Raw genomic sequence first — 19,680 nt, 5'->3', positions numbered from 1 at the left:
GGCCGGGGCCGGCACCGCGGCGCCGGGGGGTCCCGCGTCCGCTTCGAGGAGGGCGCCGTCTTCCTGGCCGCCTGCTCCAGCGGGGACACGGAGGAGGTGAAGCGCCTGCTGGGCCGCGGCGCCCGCATCAACACCACCAACGTGGACGGACTGACAGCCCTGCACCAGGTACCGGGAGCCCGGGCTCGGGGCGGGCGGGAGCTGGGCCCGGGGGCGGCCCGGCGGTCCCTTCCTTTCGCTGCCGCCGAGCGAGGCTTCCCCCGCGCCCCCCATCGAGGCAGCCGGGAGGGGAACGCGGGCTGCGGCTCGCTCTGCCCTCGCCGCTTCAGCCCCGGAGCGGGGCGGGGGACACACACGAAGATTTCAGACGGTTCCCCCGCTGATGGCGGGGGAGGGCAGAGCGGTACCTGCAGCACCAGCGGTGGGTTGTTTATAAACAAAACGGTGACAGAAAGCTTTGATCTGAGCCTCATCCTGCGTGTTTAGCGCGAGTCTGAAGCAGAGACCTAGTTTGGAGGGAAGCGTGTTAGCAGATGCCAGTCGAGCAGCTTGATGTACCGAGTTCTCACAGGGATATTAAGTAGCTTAATTAGCAACATAAAACGTTGGGCTGGCAGAACTGCGAGCCGGGCTAGGTGGCCAATTTATTAATTTTTGGAAAACTTCTGACTTTGTGCCTGGGGTCTGCTGAAATAGCAGCAGTACTAGGAAAATTTCCTGGGGGGGGTGCGGTTTTTGCAAGGTCAGAAGTGTCTCATCAGCTTCTGTGTTTGTGTTCTGTCAGAGTCGCCTTGAAACTCCCCAAATGCTCTTTGGCAACCTTTGCATAGAGCAGAGAGTGCCCGCATCTCAGATAAGCGATGCGGATTCTATTAATACTCATCTAAATGTGCTGAAGATCATACAAAAGTGGTCACAGAAATTTGCTTCAGAGTGGTAAAGCCTTGCCTGTCTAGAAACATGTGCTGTGTTTCGTCTGTAGCTTTTGCTGTCATTGTGTAAATGAACAGGAATGTAAGGGAGTATGTGAAATTGCTACCCTTTAATATTGGGAAACCTGTTGCTATCTAAGACTGATTCAGAATTTAGCAGGGCATGTGAAATCAGTGTCCCAGATTGTTGCATCTGGTCAGTGAAATGAATCTGATTTGAATCTGGGCCAGCCTCAGGAAGAAAATTTTCTTAGCTCAAGATCTTGTAGATTAAGCATGTAGTGTAGTGACGGGACCAGGAAGAGAAGCACAGTCCAGGAATAACATCTGGAAATAATGTATTTGTAAAGAATAATGCTTTAATAGCACAAATAGCAGCACAGTAATTGAGTTGATTAGGCTTTCTTCTTTGCTCGACTGGTATTATTGAACTGAAGCATTTGGGACATTTAAAAGCTCAGCTCACAAGCTTGCTTGCCTCATGGCTGTCAGTGAACAAGGGGCAGTGATATTGATTCGTTTTGTTTTGGAGTTCCAAAAATAAGTTATGAAGAAAAGAGCATAGCAGTTTATGGACCGTCAGGTTGAATAAGACTTCAGTTGGCAAAGCAGTGAACTTTGTAATGGCTTAGATTTTTTATTATTTTTTTTTTTTTAGTATAGCAATAGCAAATAGATTATGCTGCTTAAGGAATCTCCAATACAGCATGTAAACATTTATTATCAGATAAGTAGTCGTATAGAGACTGGTAAGAGCCAGTTACTGAAGAGCTAGTTATTGAAAGCATTTTGACAAGCAGGAAGGCTGAATCTAAGGTGGATAGAAGTATGGTAGGGTTGGGATGACTTCATGAGGGCTTTCCAGCCAGGATTGATTATGATCTCTTCAGAAGTATCTGGGTATATTGCTGATGTATGTAATGTAACGCTTGGCCAAAAGCGTATCTTGAAGTGCATTGGATTCATCAGACAATGGACGATTATCTCTGCAAGGTCAAACTTCTTGAATATATGACAAGCCATATATTGACAAGCAGGCTGCAAATGTAATTCTGTATACATAAAGAATTGTGTCTTAGGAGCTAAGTATCGGGTAACATATTGGAACAGTAACACCTAAGGCTTGATACTTGGAAGAGCATTTTGATGAGTGAGTAGTCATGCAGATGCTAGCTGTACAAGCAAGTCTCTTACATGAAGTATTTCTTCAGAACCTTTACAGTAAAGGGAGTTGACCTTACTTTGAACTTAATAAAAGCTTTGTTCCAATGTGCCGTTGATGTATTAACACTTTCTCATCTGCATATCTCAGCACCAAAGAGTGCTGAGATGTTCTTGCACACCCAAATGGAACAAACACTGATTTGTTAGAGGTTTTGTTGTACACGTACATCTTGAGTCTGTGAAACTGTATCAGATGAAAATGTTTATTATCATGGTTGAAGAGGTTGTTATGAGTTCCTTATCACTGAACACTTCCAAAATATGTTTGTTCATATTACTTGGGGAATGATACTCTCTGTTGTAAAGTGTCAGCTGAGGTCCAGTTAGGTTGAGGGTCCCCTGAGTGCTGGTTGACAAAAGAAATGAATGTAGTACACGTGAGGATTTTTTTAATAACTTCTCTTAGTATTAGAAACGTAACATGAGAGATAGGGCAGATGGTAGTGACTGTCTGCTCTTGTTTAATACTTGTAAAACCAAATGGCCATGCAGTGAGGAAGGAAATCCTACACATTGAAAAGAGTTTGCTTTGTTGAAGGAAAGATTGGGTAAATTTTTTTTTGTTGTTGTTAAAGAACTTAATATTAAGTGAGGCTTGCTCCGTACAAGCAATGTCTTTTTAGGTAATGGAAGGGTTAACAAAGTCAATTGACTTTATTTGTCAAAGTCGGCATCTGCTTGTACAAAACCTAAGGCCAATCTTAGAAATCGGGTTTGTTTGAAATGCATAGTGGCCCCAAATGCTGCGTGGCGTTCAACAAAGGTAAAATTACACTTTCTCTAGTATCTGGGCCACTATGACTAAGAACCATTGTGTACTTGCTGGGTGAGAAGCTGTCTTTGCTATTTATAGCTATGAAGCTGTATTTGGAAAATAACCTTTTAAATTACAAGTGGTGTTTCTGAGCCTCCAGATTGCGTCGTCCTCCTCTTTGGAGGCATCAGGTGCAGCATAAACTTACACCACAGGCCGGTGTCTGTTATCTGTATTGTGGCTTCAGTTATACATGTATCTTTACATTAGTGCCTGCAAAATGCTTCTGGATGAACATCAATCCCGTATTTTCAGTGATTAACTTAATTCATCGAGTATAGTGTATTTTTGGCAATGGTTTTGTGTCTAGTGCAGAATGGAAAGGGAGATACTAGCTAAATGTGAGTGAACATCTAGAAATCATCAAGAAAACTGCTACCAGTAGCTGAAACAAACTATTGGTTGCAGTTGAACTTCTTTAGTGTTTGGAGATGGTGGGAAGTGGGCATGAAATGCTCCCTCTTTCTCCTGAGCAACAGATGGAACCAAAGAGTAAACTTTTATAAAAACTGAGTCTTAAGGGAAAAAAATTCTGATGCTGCTAGTCAGGAAGGCATCTCCAAATGTGATGGCCAATGCTTGTTTGTCTTTAAGGACTGGTTCACAAACCATGACAACAGAAAAGATTGTTTATCCTTTGTCTGCCCTTTGATGATTTACCTGCTGTTTCCCTTTTACCTGTTCCCTGGAGGAGTAAGTTGCTCATGAAATAATTTCTGAGTTTCTGTCATTTACAATACTCTTAAGGTAGCCTGGCACTTGCTTTTGACTTATTTTCAGGTGCTAGACACCTGTGGTAATTCAGAAGCTGCTTCATGAAAAGTCAGGTACTTTGCGCAGTGATTCTGGGTTAGATAGTGGAGGCTGTAACCTCTCTGGCAGTCCCTGTTTAAGTTATTCCTGCTTCTAAGCCAGAGCTGTAAAACTGCAGGCATGTCCAGTTGCTCTTCAGGGCTTTATAAAGAGGCATCCATGTCAAACTAAAGCTGGTCAATTTGTGGTTGCTGCGCAGCAAATTTGGCCCTTTACTCACTTCCAAATGTTGTGTGCAGTCCTAGCAAAGCAGAAGGCAGCAGAATTTTAGGACAGTCCAGAAACACAGCCAGGGCTAACACCTTACAGACCACTTGCCCTAATCACAGCAGTCTGGAGACAGTTGGAAGAATCATCGAGGTGCTAACACCCCAACAAAATCCGGGAGACTGAGGGGAAGAGAGGAATCCTGTGTGGATTGGTGTTTTTTCTATCTAGGATATCACTGCTAGAGAGCATGGAGCAAATGGTTGGAACTGTAGTAGTGGCTGAAGCACCCTGGGTTGGTTTCACAGGATAGCTGAGAGAGATCCAACAGTCATTACCTACACAGAGTGCTCATACAGCAGCAGCTTCTACGTGAAGTTTCTTAATTACCAAAAGGTAAAAGCTAGCTTGTGCCTTGAATTGTGAGGCTGTAACACAACGTACAGTTGCATGAAAACTCTTGAATGAAGTATTCAGGTACTACATACACATATGTTTGGGGCATCACAGCTGTACTTTAAGGTAGTTTAGCTTCTGATCTTTTAGTCGGTGATGACAGTGTCATACATCGGGCTGCATTTTTTAAGATTGGGTGGCTGCATTGCCTAAAAATACATTAATCCTAGGGAGAGAAGTTTATCTAGGGAGAGTCATACCTTTTCCACTGCACTCTGCAAAGTTTCTTTCTGAAGGTATGCTTCTGCCAATGAAAATGGAAGTTGCAAGCTGTTTGTACTGTATTTAATGCTGCTCATCAAGTTGAAATATGACACTGTCAAAAATAGGGTTTATCACTAGTGTAAGTGAAATACTTTTTTGCGGGTTTCACTTATAAATGGGAATACAATAGTATGTACTCTGAATAAAATGAGAAAGTTGGAAGCTACCTACGATATGCCAGGAATTTATTAGACAAAGCTAGTTAAAAATCTGAAGTGCTGTTTTACCAACCTGATGCTTTTATTTTCTTGCTTTTGGCTTACTTGGTCCCTCTTTTGGCTTGATGTTTTGTCCCTGTGGGTTAGTTCAATTGTCTGTCCCTTGCATCTCTATTTCAAAACAATCTCCTAAGTGGGCAGCATTAACTCCAGACTAAACAAACTAACCTTGAACTGAAATGAGTTAGAGCCTTGGAGGATTGATTGCTACTTGCAGCAGTTGGAGGAAGTCTTCCTTTGTTTTGGTTAGGGGCAGTTTCTCAACTGGTTAGTTAGGCTTCTGGTAACTGAAGCCAACCACAGCATTCACTCAGCTGCTGGATGCTAGGAGGAAATTTACTCTGTTTTAGTAAGTAGATGGGTATTTGTGATGGGAAATGTGCATCTTCATTGTTTCCTTCCTCAACCTCTGTTTATCCTATCTAGTGATTAGATGAGTCAAGCTCTGTTGCTCCCCATAAACAGTGAGCAAGTGAACTGATAGGATTTTCAGTTACAACTTCCTTTATGGCAGCAGCTAGAAGTGATGACCCTGGTCCCTTAGTGCTGTCTGTGGAAAAGTTCTCATCTCTGCAGCAGTGCTGCTTGGATAGTCCAGAGCTCTGGCCCCACATGGAAATCTCCTTTGGGAAGCAAAGGTATTTTAGGGAAGGCTTGTTATGCTTAATATATGCTGAAAGCCTTCTGACTTCTGTAAATCAAATTCTTGAGCTTGAATTAGAGATGGAGACAAGTCTTTAATGCTGCATACTTGTCTGAATCAACATTGTTTGATAAGATTGAAAGCCAGCTCAGCAAAAAATGCAGGAATGAGCAATGAATGAATGCAGTGCCTGGAACGGTCGCTGTTCCAGAGCGGTATCTTGTAGCTCCTGTTGGCGTGGCTGAAACCTGCTGAAACATTAAAGGCAACGTTTAAGTGCAGAACTCTCTCAGCTGTAACCTAGATGAAACTACTGTCATCCTGGTATTATTTTTGCAATTTATAATGCCTCTTGCTTATTTTAACTGAGTGTTAGGGTCTGGGAGCTGCTTCTATTACAAACAGGTTTAGAGACTTAGAATTCAGATTAGGTACTGTGGGGCTTGTGAGACATCTGAAGCACTGTGTGTTGTAATATACTGAGATAATAACTGACTAATATTAAAATATAAGACTTTTGAGTTGCTATGTTAACTCTCAGTTGAGGATTATTATATACCATAAGTCAAAAAGGCCTGTCAGACTGCATATTAGAGCAATCTTTTTAAGAAGGTTGAGAGAGGGGAATATTACGTAAGTGGTTGTATAAACTGAGATTTTTTTCTTTCTAACTTTTGAATACAAATGAGGGCAGGGGGAGCATTAAATACTCTGAAATGTCTGCTCTGCTTTTTGAAAAATTGTGTTTGTGCACAGGGCTGGGATAAAAAAAATGAACAAAAGAGAAACCCAGACCCTTTCAGGGGAATGGTAGCCTCTACCCTCCAGTTGCAAGCTCTCCAAATGAGTGAACCGTTTGACCTCGTGATAATGGTATGGCCCCAGCGCGGTGAAGGTGCCCAGTATAAATCCTGGGATCTGAGTCTGCAGTTTATTTTCAGCTGTCCTTCTGAAGGGAGGTGCAACAGCTGTCCCTGCAATCTCCTTTATTGGGCTGCAGCAAACTGATCTGCACAGGGATGAAGGGTGCAGCTCACAGGAAGAGGTGTTCAGTATGCCTTAGCAGGAAAATTTCAGTTTATAAGAATTTTGAGGGAATGATTTGGTGGTGATTTAGGTGCCTATTTTTATGGGGCTCACTTCGGCATGAATGGATTTAAGAACAACTTCATAGTGAGTATAGTCTATACAGGCCTGTGCAGAGAAATGTTTCAAGCTGCTGTCAACTTCTTGAAAATGGAGGGTGATGTGATCTGCCTGTGCTGTTGGGGCTCTTGAGAGCATGACTGTGATGGAGCTCCAACCTGCACAGCTTATAGGTGCCAAATTTTATTTCCTCCCCTCACTCCAGAGAGGTATCTCTTGCTGTGGTGGAACAGGACCAGTCTTCAATACTTAATTCTTAAAACATGTTTTTCAGAGGAAATTTGCTTTTCTAGATTCCCAAGCTAGTGAGAATGATATCCTGCACTGCTGACAGCAGAATACAGAGAGGCCTCTCTTTCCTCATCAAGCTCTTGACAATCATGAACATCAAAATTCCTGATTCAGACACCTACACAATTTCTCATGACAGCGTTCATGCGTAATAATTGCAACGTACAGTACTTAAAAATAGTATTTTAGAAAATATATTTATGTGCACTATTGTTAAATGTTTTCATGTTAAATAAATTTTTGAAAGATCAGCGTCCCAGCTTTAAGCTCTCAGCTTAAATATAGTCTTTGCTCATCTGAAAATAACTGAAAAGTCACTCCTTAAGAGTAAATGGTGTGAATTTTTTAATGCTGTTTTTTCTTAGTAGTTTGTTTCCAGTAGCTGAAAAAAACAGAACAGTTTTAACTTGTAAGAGTCTCACTAGAAATGTTTCCATAATACAATAAGCTGACCTTGCAGAGGGACACAAGCAGTTTCAGCATTGCTTTTCCAGCATTCAGCCTTGCTCATAAATCTTTGTGAAATGTACAGAATGCAGAATGACCACCTGCCATTAGCCTTTTATGTGTCACTGCCTTTTCAGGGTAAAACTAAACCTGGCCCCTCTCTGATACTCTGAGCTGGAGCATTGATTTGCCACAGTGATTGCTCACCATCCATTTCTGGAATCTGTCTGAAGCCACCACCTATTTATAATTTGTCATTCCTTGCTGTCTTAGACAGTTAATGTGATTTCGTTACAAAGCTTTATGCTTTTTTAAATCTGAAATCATGCAATAGCAACAACTCGTAGTATCAGGCCTTGTGTAAACACAACTGCTGGTTTAGCAAGAGGTGACTCTAACAGTGATTTAGTGAACTGATGCGACTTTGTGTGTGGGCTCTGCTGGCCTAACCTGGCTTATGTCTGTTTAGTTTTGACTTGTAAATATAATACCGTAACCCAAATGGATGTAAACCAGCTTGAAGCTGGTAGGGCCCGCACACAGAGCTGCGCTGAATTAACTGTACTGGTTTTTGCGCTTGAACTGATGCATCCTGAAGTACTGCTGCAATGGTTTCATTCCGAAGTCAAAGTATGAAGCAGGGTTTCTCTTCCTTTTCCAGGATTTGAATTTGTATGGATTGTCAGCCTTACCCAAAACAATTATTAATTATGCATTGATCTTGAGTGACAACTTGATATTTCGTGCGAGACATGTTAATAGGGATTTCTCCCTTGGAAGATTGCTGGGGCAGGTGAACTCTGACCCAGCAGGCTGTGAGTAATGGGGCTTGCTTTAATTGTTTTGGTATATCCAGGACACTGCTCTGAGTTACATCATTAACAGAGACTCTGCCTTTGCCAACAGAAATCATCAGAATGTTTACCTTAAATACTGTTGTGGTTTTGGAGGATGAAGTTCTAAATTTTTATCTAACAAGCCATTTTTCTACCCCATTTGCTGTCTCGTTTCTGTAAGCTAGATGACATGCTCTCCAGTGTAGACAGGTTTAGTGTTTCTGTGGATAACAACCAAATCTGAGCTAACTGGTTGCATTAGCGCAGCCTACACCTGTCCAGGAAGAGGTGCATATCCTGTGCCCGGTTAGGAGTTTAACTGCACCCGTGACAGTCATACAAACACTACAGACTTGCGAAGTGTCTGATTTAATTTTTTTTTAAAGTGATGTGATCATGCCAGCAGAAGTTCCTGTGCTAGCAAACCACATGCCATTGCTTGGGTCTTTAATGAACATCGCAAGTGATGTTCCTACTGTTTGTATGATCTACACATTGCATTTATATAACCATTTCAGTTACCAAAAATGATTACACTGGCAAAGATGCTTTCAAAGCAACTTGATGGCACACACAAAATGTTACGTTCTAGCCTATTACCACAACATCTTCCTTTTTTTGGTGCAAGAGGTGGTTTTTAAGCAGTCTACAGCAAATTTTTCAAGCAGAATTATGAATAGTGGGCTGAAATAGCTCTCTAGAGAAGGTTAGAAAGTGCTGCTGACTTGCTTCCGAAGGGAGTAGTGTCTAGGTTAAACCTTCAAAGCTGGCTTCATCACTTGATGCTGGCTTTCAGTTCTCGTTTTGCTTCATGCTTCTTCACCATGTTCTTGGGAAACCGACTGAACTACACCATGCTCCAGCCAGCTCAGCTGCTTGCTGATATTCTTATCAGTCTTGTTAGCTTTTAGGGGAATCCATGTACTATGCACAAGCTTTGAAAGGTAGAAGTTGTGTTCAAAATTGCTGTTTCAAGGACTTTCGAGAAGCAGAAAGTCAATGTTGTGTGTCAGAGTCTCTTCCAGACAGTTATATTGATAGTCCATAAAAGCAGTTATCTTGACTGCCTCTCATCTGTCTGCTCTGCCTCCCTGAGAACTTGGCAGGTCTTTTTCTACGGAGTTGCTTTACAGCCAGTTGCCCCAGTCTGTGTTGCTGCAAGGAGTTATTCTGACCCAGGCGCAGGACTTTCCGTTTGCCTTGGTTGACCTTCATAAGTGCTCCATCAGGCCACTTCTCCAGCCTGTGTAGGTCCCTCTGAGAAGGATCTCCTGCCCCAGCCATGCCAGCCAGTTTGGTATCATCTGCAAACCTGTTGAGAATGCTCTCTGTCCCATAATTGGTGTTAATCAAGTTTGTTAATAAAGATACTGAATTGTATTGGCCCCAGTATCAACCCTAGGGATGCCACTGGTAATCAGCTGCCAGCTGGACTTTGTGTGGCTGATTACCTTTTGAGCCTGATATTCTAGACAATTTTTCATCGCCTTATAGTCTGCTTCTGTCTCGCCAGTCTGCTTATTAAGAATACCGTCAGAGACGGCGTCAAAGGTGTACGATGCTCACTGTCCCATCATCCACCCAGCTAGCTTGTTATTGTGGAGGGCAATCGAGTTAGCGAAGACTTGCCACTGGTAAATCCCTGCTGGCTGTTTCCAGTCACCACTACCTCCTGCATGCAGTTGGAAATAGCTTTCAGGAAGATTTACTACATAGCTTTTCCAGGGACCAGGGTGGGACTGATCGGCCCACAGTTCCCTGGATCCTTCTTACATGATGGGTGGTGTTTGCATGTCATCAGGAACCTCCCTTTGTCACCATGACCTTTGAAAGATGACAGTGACTTTGCAGTGACATCAGCCAGCTCCCTCCTCAGCTGTGTCTGCATCCCGCCTGGTCCCAAAAGTGTTCCATGGCCATTCCTTTATTCCTTAGCCCCTTTATTCCCTGGGTTGGGGCTCTGGTGCTGCACAATGTAGCTAGCAGGACCAGTCTGCTTTTCTTGGGAACTGTCCTTAGTCCGTTCCTTCTCGCCTGTGTGCTGGTCTTGTTATACCAGACTCCTTAGCTGCAGTGGTTCTGTAGTGGTGTGCACTGCATGAAACTTCAGTCTCACTTGCCCGTAGCTCTTTCCAGCGACTATCAGATGCTCCTGTGCACAGCAAACTAAACATTTCCAGGGCGTTTTCGTGATTTCCTTATCTCCCTGATTTTTATTTTTTTTTCCCCTTCTAAAAAAATTAAGTTTTAAGGTGAGGTCACTGCCGGGAGGGAAATAGGAGAGGTTCTTTCTAGTTGACTTGACTCTTAATTTCTTCAGAGTTCAGTCTTGCAGGAACATGGCTAGTGAGCAATTGCTATCATCTCATACCTGCAATGCCTTCCCTACTTTTTGGTGCAAACTTGCACAATTACTTCACCAACGATTCAAAACTGCTTACCTGTCAGCACCAGTTCAGTTTTAAGGCATGTCATGATCTCTTTTCATCAGGAGTAGACACGCAGTAAGTAGTACTGCCAGGTAATATCTCCCAAGGGAGATGATGATTGTAGATTTCTGTTTCTTACTACCACTTTGGTAAATGCTTCTTAACCATCTTGCAGTACAGACATCAATGGCCCTTAAGGCTAGGGATATTCTCTTATCTTTCTTGGCTGCCTCAATTTTATTAATGGGCTTAGCAATTGTCTTCCAGTTGCTGAAGAATGCTTCATGCTGATCCCATGTGCAGAATGGCTGATGCTGTAGGAAATGCTATAAAGCAAGCTGAACCATCCTTTTTGGCTTGTGAGTTCACTTTAATGGAGCCCTTTTTACTTTCAGTCCAGCTACCAATTTAATCACTGCTGCACTTCAAATATTAACTGTTGCTCAGTGCCATCTGTGTATGGAAGGGGGGTGCAGGAGGCACTAGGATACAGATTGGGCTCTGTGGAGGGTCATGAGTAGCTGTAGCTGTTGCAAGCAGCCCATGAGTGATGGCTACTTGGTCCCTGTGGATCAACTGCAGGAGTGAGCAGCCACAAGCTAGCAGGGCAAGCTTGTGTCCTTGCAGCAAGCTTGTGTCCTTGCAAAAAGAATGTCTTAAGGTCCAGTTTTCCTTAACCTTAGCACCCACGCGAACTTGTGAAGAGTCAGACAGCGCTGTTCAGCCCCATATACCCAGCCTGTGCCCAGCAGACAGATATGCTACCCTGGGGAGCTGGGTTTAAGAAAGCAGCTTTAAGTGCCAAACCTTCATGCAGGCAAAGCACTGCTCCTGCCAGCACGTGAGGAAACCTGGCTGGTAGGTAGGACTAAATAGCTCCTGTGATTTGTAGACCAGGCTTTCTGCAAGCAGGGCAGTGAGGGGAGAGCCAGTTTTGACAGCCTAAGTCCCTCCCTTGGACCAAGCTGAACAGCCTCTGGCTAGGAGGAGAAGGAACCGGTGAGGAGAAAGCACTGTTTGACAACTTGTTGCTCTGTATTCCTTTCGAGTCCTGGGTGGGATCTGACTCCTGTTTGCTGTTCCTGGGCAGTTCTACAGTGTGCTGGCTGCTCCTGTATCCCCTAGGTGTGTGTGCTGCTGGATGCTTTCTGGACCAAAGTTGCCACTTCAGGGGTTTGGACTGCCCTGGAGCTATTGAGCTTGTCTCTAGTTCCCATGTCACTTGCTATTTGTTTCCCAGACCCTCTGTCACTCAGTCTAATTAATTTGAGGGGAAAGCTGAAAGGTAGTAGAAGTCCCCTGCAGCTCCTCAGAGGCTGTACTTTTCATCCAAGGTCTGTTCCCAGCGTGAGGTGAGTTGCATCTTAGATACTGGGTGTGTTAGACCTCTGCAGAAAGGCTCAATACATAAGCCTTCCAACTTTCAGCTAAGATTATCTGCACCTCTCCTCCTAGAGTTTGCATCCCTTCCCTGTTCACACATATGTTCCTCAGTCTCTCCTCTTATACATGGAACTGGAAGGTGGAATATATTTAGGGAGGTGGGCACATGAGGGCAAGTGTATTTGCTGACAAATAGAACTTACACAAACTTCTGCATATTGTATCTATGGAACCAGGGGGACTTGCAATAAAGAAAATTGAAAAGTGATGATTTAGTGGAATTTAAATCCTAATTATTTCAAAATTGAAAGAATGATACATTGTTCCTTGTGACATATCATCTTTTATATGGGGTGACCTGTGTGCTTTCTCCTCTCTATCATAAACCACTGTAATAAATATATGCTGTGTACAGGGAGCACACAGTATCATTTTTTATGTGGGGAGTCTGAGTCTTGGATACAGCTCAACTAAATAGTTTCAAACGACAAATCTGTCCCAGTTTTGCCATTGTGTGCTGAACAGTTTTGTATTGCTTCTCAGCAATACTGCGTCTTTCCTGTAGAAAGCTCTTATAAAAAATAAAAATTAAGCTTTCTGAGCTTTATCAAGCTGCAATATTGATAGAAGAGGTTCCAGAACTGCTCAGACAAATGAAAAGTGTTGGGTCTTCAGCATCAGCTGGTATTTGTTCAGAAGGAACTGGCATATGAAGTCACTAAGCTATTATCCATTGTGTATAACATACCACTTAAACCACCTACCAGAGGACCATCCCTGCAGCAGGACCATGTCAATGGGAAGTGACAGTTCTCCATGTGGTGCTAGTTTCCAGAAAGGACTCCAAGAACCAGCTAGGAAATGATAAACCCAAAGGAGTCAACAAGCATGTGGAGAGGAGAAATCTGGTTAAGGTGGTATGTTTGGGTTTCCAAAAGACCTTTGACAAGGTCCCTCTATGGAAGCTCTAAGAAGCAAAGCTGTTGTGAAGTAAAAAGGGCTCTTATAATTGATTAATTACTGTCTGAAAGAGATAAAAAAAAGGCTAGGAATAAAAGATCAGTTTACAGGAGGAAGGGGAGTTATCCTGTGCATCTCCCCTGGAGTCTGTGCTGCTCTGCACACCCATATGTGAGATGGAAAAGGGAATTAAGAGTGAGATTACAGTTTGTTGATGGTGCTGCATATTCAGGATAATTAAAATGAAAGCTGGCAGTGAAGAGTTTCACAATACTGGCTAATTTGCTGATAAAATCGCTGGCAAAATTTGGTCGGTAAATGAGAAGTAATATTTATGGGGAAACAGTGGATTCTGATCCAGCTGTTAGAGACTGGAAGAGGTTTTCTGGGGATTTAATGTGATAGCATGGAAGTACTGCAGTGGGTAAAAAAGCAAATTAAACATTAGGACTTATTAAGAAAGGAATAAATAAAGTAGAGGTCATAAAGCCAGTATAAGTTCATGTTGCCCTCTCTGTAGATTAGTATGTACAGTCCTCTTACTACCATCTCAAAAAAAAAAAAAAAAATGTAGTCAATAGAAAGATACGAGAAATAACAGCAAGGTGATCAAAGTCATGGAGTAGTTTCCATACAAGGAAAGATCAAAACTGTCTATGATTCTTAATGACTGGTAGAAAGCCACAAGCACAGATATCATAGAGGTATCCAAAATACATATGTTAGATGTGATTAGGAATGTTTGCTTTTCCCCACAAAGAAGAATTAAAAGGACATCGGAGTTTGAAAACAAATATTTTTTCATCCAGTGTAAAATTCAACTGTGGAACTAACTGCTTTCGCACATAGTTCATGCCAAAAGCCAAAAGTTCAGAAACTGCTTGATGGGTATAAATTCTAACTCTGTAAGTTAAGCTACAGATTGCCAGACTCTAGGATAGTGTGGCCGGAAGATTCCCTCTATGATATAAAGAATAATTAAAAAGGCATTATTTATTACAGATTAGAGTCAAGTAGAGAAATAAGATAGGGGAAAATTAATAAGGCCAAATACCTTCTCAAATGTTAAAGCAATAGTTTTCAAATTAAAATTGGCCAGGTTGGATGGGGCTTTGAGCAACCTGGTCTAGTGGAAGGGGTCCCTGCCCATGGCAGGGGGTTTGGAACTAGATGATCTTTAAGGTCCCTTCCAACCCAAACCATTCTATGATTCTATGAAAATCAGCAATTTTTAGAAGTCTAAGTAATACTATATTGTGTAAATGGTGGGCGGTTATGCTTTGTATTTAATAGGCAGTTTTATTGAATTTTTGGGTAACTTGCTGCAGTGGCGTGAAGATTACATTTCATAGCGACCTCTAAGCTAGAAGAAAGAATATGTATATGTATGGGATATCACCTTGCTAATCCACAAATTTTTGAGCCTTTTTCTGCACCTGGCTTGCAGCAGCCTTAACTAATATATCTGACTGAACACAGTAACTAGGTATTCTTGTAAAAGATGGATTTCATCTTTACTTCGCGGTTTGCACTAGCTTTTCTTTTCTTTCTTGGATGACTGACAAACAGAATTTGACCTTCGCAGCCTTAAATGGTTTGTCTTTTAAATTGATATCACTGGAGTTATTCTGAACAAGCATTCCCTCACACTGAAAAAGATAAGTGGTAAATTTGTCTGTCTCTTGATGAGAGACTTCAGGACCGTGCCAACCTGTATGCCAGCAGAGCCAAGGTTTAAACCTCAGAGCATATTGCATGAGTTATTTTTGATCCCTTATTAATAGCTGCTATAGAAGGAGCCCTATGCTTATGGCCAAATATTGTCTTATAGCTATTTCAAGTATTGGCTTGTCTTCAGTCTACAACTCAGTCCACAAAATCCATTCTTTTCCACTTAGTTTAGGTGCTGTTAATCTTTAAGAAAATTGTTCAACGTTACACAAACTGAACAAGGAACAAAGAATTGATTGTGGTCATTGGGAGGGAATCCATGTGCTGACATTATGCCCAGTTTCCTGTACATTGTGCTAAGTGACTTAAAAATGCAAGCCCTGTCCAAAACAAGAACTGCTGCATTAGGGAAAATAAGACCTTTTAATGTAATCTGATTCCAGGGTTATCTTTTAAAATACAGTGTTATCATGATGAAACCCTCAGAGTCGTGGAGATTTGGGGATACCTGTTGTTGACAAAGCTACCAGCTCTTTTTTTATTTATTTATTTGTTGCTATGGCCTGGTCTTAGTTACGCTAACCACTCACCCCTTCTCCAGTCTATCTAAACTGCTTTCCTAATCCTTTGGCTTCTTTGAGCAGTGCTTTGATAGTTCTCCTTCTGTTGTATGATGCTGAAAGCTGCATCCCTCCCTCTACCATTTGTTTGGCTTTTTGTCATTTGCTCTTTCTCAGACCCATCTGAGAAGGACCAGTCTGTGCTGTCTCAGCGGTGAGGGCAGTCTGCTGCAGTTGTAGAGTTAGAGTTGCGGGGTTGGAAGAGGGAACAGAAGACCTTCTGGTCCAGTCCTCTGCACTAAGGCATGACCAGGTTTAGCAGAGCTTTTTCCAAAAGACAGTTAACTAATCCATTCCTAAACATCTTCACAAAGAGCTTGTGTGCACCTCCCCTGGAGTGTGCTCCAGTGCCTGGCAAGTGGAGCAGTTAGGGAGCATTTCTCAGTGTTTGACCCAATTCTGCTTTCTTCCAAATGAAATTGAATTCTTTGTTTTCCTCTGGTTGCAATTTCTTTCCCTTTCATAACAGGCTTCCCACTACTGGAAGACTCTGTTCTCCTCAGATTATTTTTTTCTTTTACCTAGATACAGTGAGGCTGGTTTTATTTAACCTTTCCAACTAGTTGATGTCTTCTAAACTTGCAGTGAGCCTTGTTGTTCTCCTCTGTGCTTCTTAGGAGTATGTTGCTTTCAAATTGAGTGTGATAACTTAAGTGGAGATCTCTCCAGCCCAAGAATAATTTTCTTCAGGGCCTTACTAACAGCAGTTGTCTGTAACGTATTCCAGAATGAGATTTGCTTTCTTCTTCAGCAGCACCCCACTGAGTCATTCAGCGATGCCTTAATTACCCAGTGGGGACAGAGATGAGGGGATGGTAAAGCAAAATTAGAAGTAATGGTATAAATAATGCTATAACAATATATTTAGTAAATGTTGCTTTGAAAGGTTAAGACCCTAAGCAAGCAGTGTGCTCCCTACAGCATGGGAGCTGTCGGAGCTGGCGTGGTGCGTTGGCTAAAGTGGCTGAGACCTGGCAGGAGCGGAGTTGCCCTCACATGAATGAGACCTGTTGCACAGCAGCGTGGTGGCTGGGCTGCTTTCAGCCCAGCCTGTCTTGAGTGGATATCTAGTCAGTGATCCGCTCTGATTCTGTGTCCTTTTCGTCCTTGTTTTGCCTTTAGATGTCTCCCACCTAAGTGTAGGAATTTCCCTGTTAGGCTTTGTTGTAAGAACATTTGTCAGGAATGCTTTGAGTCTGGGTTCTGGTCCCTGGAGCTCTCCACCTTCTCCACTTTGGTTTAATCTCACACCAGTAAAACGTCGTCTCTGTTTCAACGTTTTTGTTGAACAGGAGGAACAGAGCTGGGTCTTGTTAGTCTTGCTGATGAGACTTTCAGATGAGTGTTTACACAGGCTCAAGGTTTTGCAGTCTGTGCTGAATCCCGTGCTTTCCTACATAGACCAAGTCCCTGCTGGTACAGCTGCAGTGGATCGAGGTTACAGCAGAGTGTGGAGCGGATGTAGAGTGAGCGTCCTGTTTTCCCCAAATCTTTTACAACTTGTTCTCTTCTTATCTTTTTTAATTCTTCTTTAGCCAGATTTTTTTTTTCCCAAAGCATTGTTTATTTCTGTGGTGCCCTACAAATAGCATAAACCATATTTGTGATGCCACAGAAATCCATAAGAAATGCTTTTGGAAAATGAGGAAGGTTGCTTGGTTTTTTGGTGTTTTTTTTTTCCATTTTTTAAATATAATCTTTTTCTAATTCATGTCCCATTCGTGTCTACCACATCTTTTTTAGTTGTTGAGACTAGAATTTCTCATGATACTGAAAATTGAGTGCACCATTACATAGGGGCCTAATGATAGTTTCTGTTTTGTTTTGTTCCATTCCAAATAATTCCTAGAATTTGCTTTGATTTCTGAGCTTGGAGCTGATATTTTCCTAAAGCTATTTGTTATAATCCTAAGAGCTTTTTCCTAAATGGCAGTAATAAGCTCAGAACCTTTCATTTTGTTATATGACATTAGGTGTATTTTTTTGCCTGTGATTCATTCCGCAGCTATCTGCATTGAATTTCATCTGTCATTTTATCACCAGTTGCTCAGTATTGTGAGATTCTTCAAGTTTGTCCTTTTATTTACCCTCTTGAATAGTTTCATCAGCAAACTTTATCACCTCACTAATCACCTCCTCTTACAGATCCTTTATTTAGTACATTTGGCAGCACAGACCTCAGGAAAGATTTCTGCAAAGATCTCCAGGAGGAAACTCTATCACATATTCTGGTTTCCCTATCATGAAAATATGTTGAATCATGCAAGGATCTTCCCTCTTATCCCTGTAATTCAGTGTCTTTAGGAGCCTTGGTGAGGGACCTGGTGAGAACCCTTTAGGAAGTCTCTGTGGATTGTATCACTTGGATCTCCCTTGCTTTTGTGCTTATTTACCCTTTGAAGGACCCCAGTGGCTTGCTGTCGTATGACTTCCCTCTGTAAAAGTCTTGGTGGCTCTTTTCCAAAATATCACAATTTCCCATGCATCCACTATTCTGTATTATACCATCTGCTAATGTAAGCACCAGCAGCTTGGTTCTTTTTGGGTTTGGTAAGATCTCTCCCTTTCTCTATTGCAGGAGTTTCCTCACTTCCTAGTGACTCCTCCTTTCCATCTTCTTGGCCATACACTGAGACACTTGCTGCTTGTCCATTTGTCTGGACCTACGCGTAGCCATGACATGATTTCCAAGAGCAATACCCAAGAAGTACTGCTGTCCAACTTTCTAACATGAGCCATTTTGTTTCCAGAGCCTTTCTGGCTGTGTGTCTGCCATGCCTCCAGCAGGCAAGTCATCACACAACCAGTTCCTGGTTATCACACCCATCTGTATGCCTGATCACAAAATCACTTGCTCATGGCCTAGCTCTTGCTTCAAGCTGGGAACCCACCCTGCAACCAGGAATGTGTCCATGGTCTTGAGGACATGCAGTCATGTTTCCAGTGAGACAGACCCATCTGCAGGATTGTTCTCCCAACCATCAGCTCACTGCTTCCTTCTGTGAGCTCTTCCTCTTCCTTCACAGCTGGCATGGAGATGGGGCTGCATTGTGATACCTCTGAAAGTTGTCCTGCATGATGCTCTTTGCGTCTCTTCTCTCTTCAGCAGAAATGGGGTGATCCACTCAGAAGTGAGACTGTTTCATGTCTCTGGCAGCGGGGCTTTGTCAACACACCTTGCCCTCTCCTAAATTTCTCCTGTTCACCATGCAGGTTATGGTACTTTGTTTCTGAGGATTGGCTGGTGCCACCCACCTGCAAGGCAGACTAATACACGGGTGACACAGTGCAATAAACATGGAAATCACCATCCTCTAACTGCACGTGCACCAGGTTTTGTTTTATTTTAAGGATGAGTAGTTGCTGTAGTTCACCTGTAAGCCTACTCAGTCTGCCTGGCTGCTGCTTCTGTAAATGGTAGTTACAGAAGTGGAGAGCTTGCCTCTCCCCCACCACTCCTCCCTTTGCTGTGTATGTTCATTGCTCTATCCATTTCTGGCTACGTCCTTTTTTCGGCACCTGCTAGCCAGGGCTGTGTGACACTTTAAAAGTCCTGACAGAGCACTCGATCAGCAGTTCACACTGGGCTGCCAGTATCTAAACCATTCAGGGCATGTGCATGGTGTCAGAGCAAGTAACTGGGTTTACTGTTATGAAAACATAAAAGTTTGCATCAGGTCTGTATTTCTTTGATCACAGAGACTACAGTTCTTGATTAGACTGAAAATGTCATTAATGTCACTGGGGAAAGTAGACACCTTAGTTGTGTCCATCTTTCAAACTAGCAACATATCTGGTGTCATGCTTTGACATGCACCATGCACCAGTTCAGTGCATGGCAGCATCCTTAATACGCTTACGGTGCTCAATTACTCTATGAAAGCATCTGTGCAAGGGTCTAGCAAAGAACTATCAAGCAGCACTTGTGCCTTCTCAATGAACTTATTCTACATGTCATTTTCTTTAATAGATCACTTGTTCTCAGTACCATATTTGCCACCATCTCTCTTTTCCCATGGGCATCCCCAAAGGACAGTCCCTGACCTCTGCTTGGACTGCTGATGGCAGTATGAGGGTGATATGCTCAGAAGGCATTAGTGAATGATTTTGTTACTGGTGGCCATGCTGAGATTTGCTTTAGTTTGTTTGCCGTGGGATTAAAAAAAAAAACAAACCAACAAAGTCACTTACCTGGACTGGAAAATGACTGAGCAAGCTGCTACATGTCTGTCTAGTGATGATTTTTGCTGAGCCCCTAGGAGCACACAGGACTGATAATTAGAGAGTATTTAGCCACCTGAATCTACAACTGCAAAGAAGAAAATT

The 19,680-nt window shown here is 42.6% G+C and overlaps 1 protein-coding gene across 1 annotated transcript in view; it reads left to right on the top strand.

The window, feature by feature from the left end:
* The window catches only part of PPP1R12B (protein phosphatase 1, regulatory subunit 12B), a 144,003-nt gene that overhangs the window by 21,924 nt on the left and 102,399 nt on the right, over nucleotides 1-19,680 (top strand). The window contains exon 3 of the mRNA XM_010584542.1: nucleotides 43-168. The gene's annotated coding sequence lies outside the window, so the exon portion shown is untranslated. The remainder of the gene's footprint in view (nucleotides 1-42; nucleotides 169-19,680) is intronic.

This window comes from Haliaeetus leucocephalus, unplaced genomic scaffold (assembly GCF_000737465.1).
Source record: "Haliaeetus leucocephalus isolate CR32 unplaced genomic scaffold, Haliaeetus_leucocephalus-4.0 Scaffold1000, whole genome shotgun sequence".
Taxonomy (NCBI): Eukaryota; Metazoa; Chordata; class Aves; order Accipitriformes; family Accipitridae; genus Haliaeetus; species Haliaeetus leucocephalus.
The sequence above is the reverse complement of the archived record's forward strand: the minus strand, read 5'-3'. Positions and strand labels throughout refer to the sequence as shown.